A 6,740-nucleotide genomic window follows, 5' to 3' on the forward strand; every position below is an offset into this window, starting at 1 on the left:
GCCAGCGATTTTTGACACCCATTCAGCCCACAGATGAGTCATTCTTCCCACTGCTTTTCTCTGCATGGCATCTCCCTCATAAATATTTCCACTGGCTTCCACGTCCCCCCCCCCTTTTTTTTGATGGGTGCAGTGAACTTTATTGATGGTGTTCAAGAGAATATGTAAAAGAGAGTAGGGCTCCCTAAGCCCCTCCTGTTGTTCTGGGGGTCTGGGATGGAAACTGTGAGGCAGATGCTCAGTATCGGGGACTGAGATGGGACAGGAACTGCTCAGCAGCCGAGGGTCTCTCTTGCTGTCCTTGCTGGGGTGGGTGGTCCAGGGCAGGCTTCTTACTCCTTGGAGGCCATGTAGGCCATGAGGTCCACCACCCTGTTGCTGTAGCCAAATTCATTGTCGTACCAGGAAATGAGCTTCACAAAGTTGTCATTGAGAGCAATGCCAGCCCCAGCATCGAAGGTGGAAGAGTGGGGGGTCACTGTTGAAGTCGCAGAAGACAATGTTGTGGAGTCCACTGGTGTCTTCACCACCATGGAGAAGGCTGGGGCCCACTTGAAGGGCGGGGCCAAAAGGGTCATCATCTCCGCCCCTTCTGCTGACGCCCCCATGTTTGTGATGGGTGTCAACCATGAGAAGTATGACAATTCACTCAAGATTATCAGCAATGCTTCCTGCACCACCAACTGCTTAGCACCCCTGGCCAAGGTCATCCATGACAACTTTGGCATTGTGGAAGGACTCATGACCACAGTCCACGCCATCACTGCCACCCAGAAGACCGTGGATGGCCCCTCTGGGAAGCTGTGGCGTGATGGCCGTGGGGGCTGCCCAGAACATCATCCCTGCATCCACCGGTGCCGCCAAGGCTGTGGGCAAGTTCATCCCAGAGCTGAACGGGAAGCTCACGGGCATGGCCTTCCATGTTCCTACCCCCAATGTGTCTGTCGTGGATCTGACATGCCGCCTGCAGAAACCTGCCAAGTATGACGACATCAAGAAGGTGGTGAAGCAGGCGTCGGAGGGCCCACTAAAGGGCATCCTGGGCTACACATCCCCTTCTTATAATGATTCCAGTAACACTGGATTTAGGGTCTATCCAAATTCTTATTATTTTAATTTGATTTCATCTACAGATCATATTTACAGATTACCTGTGTCCTTGAATATTTTGAGACACTATTCAACCCAAGGAAATGATATTAGATCACAGTGCAATTAATCAAATAGGTACATGTGCGTATCTAATGTGTTAATTTAAAAAAAATAAAATGAATATGTGGGAGGAAATTAGTTATTTCTTACAAAAATTGCAAATATTAATATAGATACCACTTCTATAAAGTACTGCTTAAATCTTGTCTTTCACCCTATTATGTACACACCTCAAGTGTATAGTGAATATATTTATTCATATTCAATTAATAGAATTCTGGAAAGAGTAATTTCTGATTGGTGGTACTAGGCAAACACTGTATTAATGAAATGAATGAAGCTGACATCATCAATGAAAACCATGATAACATGGGCATCTGATGTGTTTGCATGAGCAGAAAATCCAGCTGTGATTCCATAAAAATACCAGCCAAGTTCACATTGAGGGAAATTGTTCAAAATAGCTGATGTGTGTTCCTCAAAGTCAACACAATCCTGTCTTAAATAAAAGTTTGTTTCTTATGAGTAGCTAGTATTCATAAAAAAAGAATAATATGAGCAACTGTTTAATGTGTGAAACTTAAGGAAAAATCTGGGTGAACAGAAGTTTATAAAAAAAAGTTCAACAGTGTTGCTACTGCACTTCATTGCCTTCTTAATATATCGTGAGCATTAATTAAAACTGTACATCAATTTTCTAAGATTTTTGGTGGGTTTATTTATTTTTCAATGTGATTCTAGAATAAGGTTGGGTCTATCATGATATTCCAAAGGCTCAGTTTAGCATAGATGCTTCTTTCCTTTCCTCTCTTCACCACCTCCCTTTCTTTTCGTTGTTTAATACAGGGTCCCATCATGTAGACCTGACTACCCTGGAACTCATTATATCCACCAGGCTGGCCCTGAACTAACTGAAGTCCATGTATCTCAGTTGCTGAGTGCTGGGTTTAAAGACACACACCACCATGCCTGGATATAATATTTGTTGTTGAAGGAATAGAAGCATTCCTATAGAAGTGTTTGAACCAAACTTAAATACATTAAAAACTACTAACACCATCAAATTTCCCATGTATTGATGCATAATATAATAGAATTCTATTTTTAAGATATAAACTTCCTGAGTGATGGATTACACATGAGCCCTGGTATTTTTCTTCAGAAGTACTTAATGCAGTGATTTGTTTAATAGAAGTCCAGTATTCAAATGCCGATGATACAATTTGTGGCTCTGACTTTCAAAACTTCTTTCAAATGGTATGTTCTTGGCAAGTTCTTCATTTTAATGATAGATAAATTTTTATTGCTTGGCCATCTAACCTTCAAATTATCTTTAATTTTTCTAGTTACTAGGTATCCTTAAAAAAAATGTTGAGGCTTGTAGCCTCTCTAAAATAAAAGTGTAGAAAAATGCAGCCAGTGTTGGGAACTAACATCTAATGACAAAATCTAAAGTAGAACTAGATTCTTCTCATAAAAGGTGCTCCTGTTTTTTAATTAAACTCCATTTTTAAGAATCTTCACAATGAATGAAAGCAAAAACTTTCCTTTTTTATATGTTTCACCTCATCATATTTATAAAAAACCCACAAACTAGTTTTTTTTAAAAAAACTCTATAAATAAGCACATTTAGAGACACCACCTAAGATAACTTTCTAAAATACTCAGAGGCCATAAGTTACCAAACCCATGTAACTTTCAGGACAGGAAGAACAGAAATGTGATAGCTTAGAACTATTAGCACATAGTAACTTAGAAAATAATATGTTTCCTTGTGACATACACATACAGTTGATGGACTGATATTATATATTATATAGTTTGAGTGGTTTCACATCCTATTACATTACATTACTCCTTTTTCTCTTTTGATTTCCTTTATAGAATGTAATCTCTTTTCCATTCTGTATTTCTAAATCTAGATTCTAGAAGGCTGAAAGCATGAATTATGCCTGCCTGAGTTTAGTTTATTTCAAGCAACATGGTTTCCATTTTTGTGTATCTTCCTACAGACAACATGATTTAATCATGTTTCCTATCAATTCATCTACTGAAAGATATGTAGACAGAGTTAATAACTGGGCAAGTTTGAGTAATGCTTCAAAAATTACGGCTATAATAGTTTCTCTAATGTATGTTATCTTTGATAACTTTAGATATATACTCGGTAAATTATTAGCTGGTTTTATTTTTACATTATTATGGAACTTACATGATATAATTCATATTAGTAAAGATAATAGTTAATATCAATAATGTATTACAAATCCAAGTATATTTTGATTATGAATCATTGCAAATATACTATACAGGCTTAAATTAAATGTACATTTGCATGGATTGACTAAGACAGAATATTAAATTGCTCTTTTTCTACTATTTATCAGATTGTTGAGAAAAGAAAAATTCTTACCAGGAAATATGCATATAAGCAACTATGTTTTTAAAAGATGTTTGGAGATATATATATAGTAGTCTAAATATTAATCAGAATATTTTTGTTTTATAATTAAACATCAATTTATATTCCTCTACTTAAAACATTACTCACATGATGTGATACATAACCAGGTCTATTTGCTTTTTCAAAAACATTAGTCCAAATCAAGTGTTCAGTGGCAGTTCACGGTTACTCCTCTAATCAACGGTCATTCGGGATAGAAACAGATTAGAAATGAGTAGTAGCAGAAGAAAAGATAACGATATAGATGGAGAGGTCAAAGAAAAAGACAGATTTCTGTACATACAAATCTTTTTTCACGATAAACTAGGTCTTGGAAAATAGGTTTGGATTTTGGAGATAATAGGGGAAAGGTGAATAGACAGATGAAAATATGAGCATAAAAGAAATCAAAGGAGATACAAATGGCAAAAAGATAGAGTGGAAAATGAAATAAGGGCCATTCCAAAGAAATGTTGAGTAATCAGTTTAAAATGACATCAGTGTAATTTTACTTCACCTTTAGTTACAAGTCATTTCCTACCACACAATATTTTTTGTTTCTTCTGGTCCCATGAGCTATTTCTGCAGACAGATTAATGGCTTTGGATGAAATGTATATGTAACCTGGAGACTAATTTCTAAGGCTAGACTTCGGGTAATATTAAATGCTTGATGTCTGTCAATAATGTTTGTGAGCAGCTGAGAAGAGCCCATATCTGTTTCTCTTTTCTACCATCATGAGTTTGCTGTAACAACCATCTTCCATGAGAATACTAGGCTAGTGTTCAAGTCTTCGTGGAAACACCAGCAATTGCTCGATGTTAAACAAGTTCACAGTGCTCTGTAATTTAGTTAATCTTTATTAGTTACTCTATCTTCAACAGATTCTTAATATGGATGATGACTGAATATTTTATTTAGATGGGAAAAAAATCACCAGAAGTTTGACTGGAGACTGTCATAACAATTAAGATTTTATTTACATGATCAAAATTACCTAAACATCATCTATTGAATTTTTACGCTCAAATATCATGTTGATGTATTTCATTTGACTGAATATCGATATATATTATTGATATAATCAATCAATTCAATGCCTTAAATAATATCTGAATTTGAAAATAGAATTATCATGAAGATTATTTGAGATGGTCAGCAATTCAGTTTTGTAAATAAACTCTCTAGTGGCTTGGTAAAAGAATGAATGTATTTTCATGTTAATGGGAATATCTTTGATGTATTTCAAGTCATAAAATAATCACTTCTCCAAAATCAAAGAACTGTGTCTTTAAAATTGAATGATAAATACATTCAAGCTGCTCAAATAAGATATTGAAAATAAATTAAAGTAATTCAGATTGACTTGTTAAGTATGTATTCTTTCTTTAAACTCTCTTCAATTGACAAAAGTAAAGTAAAATGACTAGCATCATGAAAGTACAAAAAGCAAAATAACAAGTCTGCTATCAATGAATAAAATTATAAGAAAATTCTGAGAAGCAAAGGAAATGTGAGTGATAAAGAAATGAAAAGGGATATTTTTTCCTTTTTTCTTTTTATTGAAAATAGATTCTTCTCTCCTACAATACATCCCAACCACAGTTTTTCCTCCCTTCACACCCCCACCTCCCTTCTCCCCCAGATCCACTGCCCCCTCTGTTCTTCTTCATAAAGGAGCAGGACTCCAAGAGACAACAGCAAAATAAGACAAAACAAGATCCAATAAGACAAGGTAAAAGCCCTCATAAAGAGGCTAGACAAGCAACCAAATAGGAGGAAAAGAGTCCCAAGAGCAGGCAAAAGAGTCAGAGATACACTGGATTCCACTGTTAGGAGTCCCACAAAAACATCAAGCTGCCAGTCATAGCTTATGCAGCGGACCTGGTGCAGACCCGTGCAGGCCACTTGCTTGCTGTTTCAGTGTCTGTGAGCCTATATCAGTCCTTAGATGATTCTGGGGGCCATGTTCTCCTGGTGTCCTCCATATAAGGATGATGTTTTTAAGAAGTCATTCAAGAGAGTTATATGACAAAAAACCACAAAGAACAACATACAGGCAAGGGATTGTGCTGGTGTTCTTTAAGTTGCTGTTATAAATACTGTGACCAAAACAACTTGTTGAGGGATGATTTTATTTGGCTTACAAGTCCTGATCATAGTCAGTCAGGGCAGAAAGTCAAGCAGGAGCAGAGGCAAGAACCACAGAGGAATAGTGCCTTGCTCTCCATGATGCACTCAGCTTGTTTGCTTTCTTATTCAACCAGGGACCCCCTGCCCAAGTGTCCCATCACAGTGACCTGGGTCCTCCTACAACCTTCTGAATCAAGAAAGTGCCTTGCAGACATGCCCCCAGGCTCATCTTACGAAGGCAGTTTCTCAGTTGAGGCTGCCTCTCCTATGATGATTCTAGTTTGTGTCAAGGTGATAAAACCTAACAAGCACAGTGGTGTTCAGGTTCTTTCTTTAGCAAGACATTTCTCAAAGAGTTGAGACCCTGTAGAGAAACGGTTGATAGCAAAAGCTTTTTCTCCGAGGCCTTACCCTCAAACTGTTTTCAAAGCCCAGTGGTTGAGGGATTGATCTTCATAATAAACACACCTTGAGAAGATGGCATGGCCTGAAAAAGAAGTCAAACAGGCTTTTGCAGGCTCTAGATTAACACAGACACATTTAAAACTAAAGGCAGCAGAACATTTTCTTTTAGCAGTAGAACACAAGAAAACAGCCTGTGGGAGGCTCTTGCTCAGTAACTTGCTTTTTTCCCAAGGGTACTTCAAAGCAACTAGCTGTCAAAACACCCCCACCTCCCCTCCTGACTTCCCCCATTTACACAGAAACTCTAGTCAGCCTTCCAGTCAGGTGACAGTCCTCAGGGGAAATGGAACCGAACAAAAGCAAACAGAATGTGTCAGTGATCCTTTTGCCTTTCAGTACTATCCATCATTTATGTGCCTAGACATTCAAGAATCCTGAGAACGTTAAGGAAAACCAACTATGTTAAAGACTATCTAAAAGGAAGAGATAAAAACAAATGTGCCCACCACTTTGCTGTTGGGCCTAATAGGAACAGTCAAATCATTTTTCACTACAACAGAGATTTGATATTATGCCATTTTTTTGGAATGCTACTTGAATACAATG

At 37.3% G+C, this 6,740-nt stretch overlaps 1 pseudogene; it reads left to right on the forward strand.

The window, feature by feature from the left end:
• The first annotated feature begins 438 nt into the window (after window positions 1-438).
• LOC131921581 (glyceraldehyde-3-phosphate dehydrogenase-like) lies at window positions 439-1,219 on the forward strand (annotated as a pseudogene).
• The last annotated feature ends 5,521 nt before the right edge of the window (window positions 1,220-6,740 follow it).

Source organism: Peromyscus eremicus, chromosome 11, assembly GCF_949786415.1.
Source record: "Peromyscus eremicus chromosome 11, PerEre_H2_v1, whole genome shotgun sequence".
Lineage (NCBI taxonomy): Eukaryota > Metazoa > Chordata > Mammalia > Rodentia > Cricetidae > Peromyscus > Peromyscus eremicus.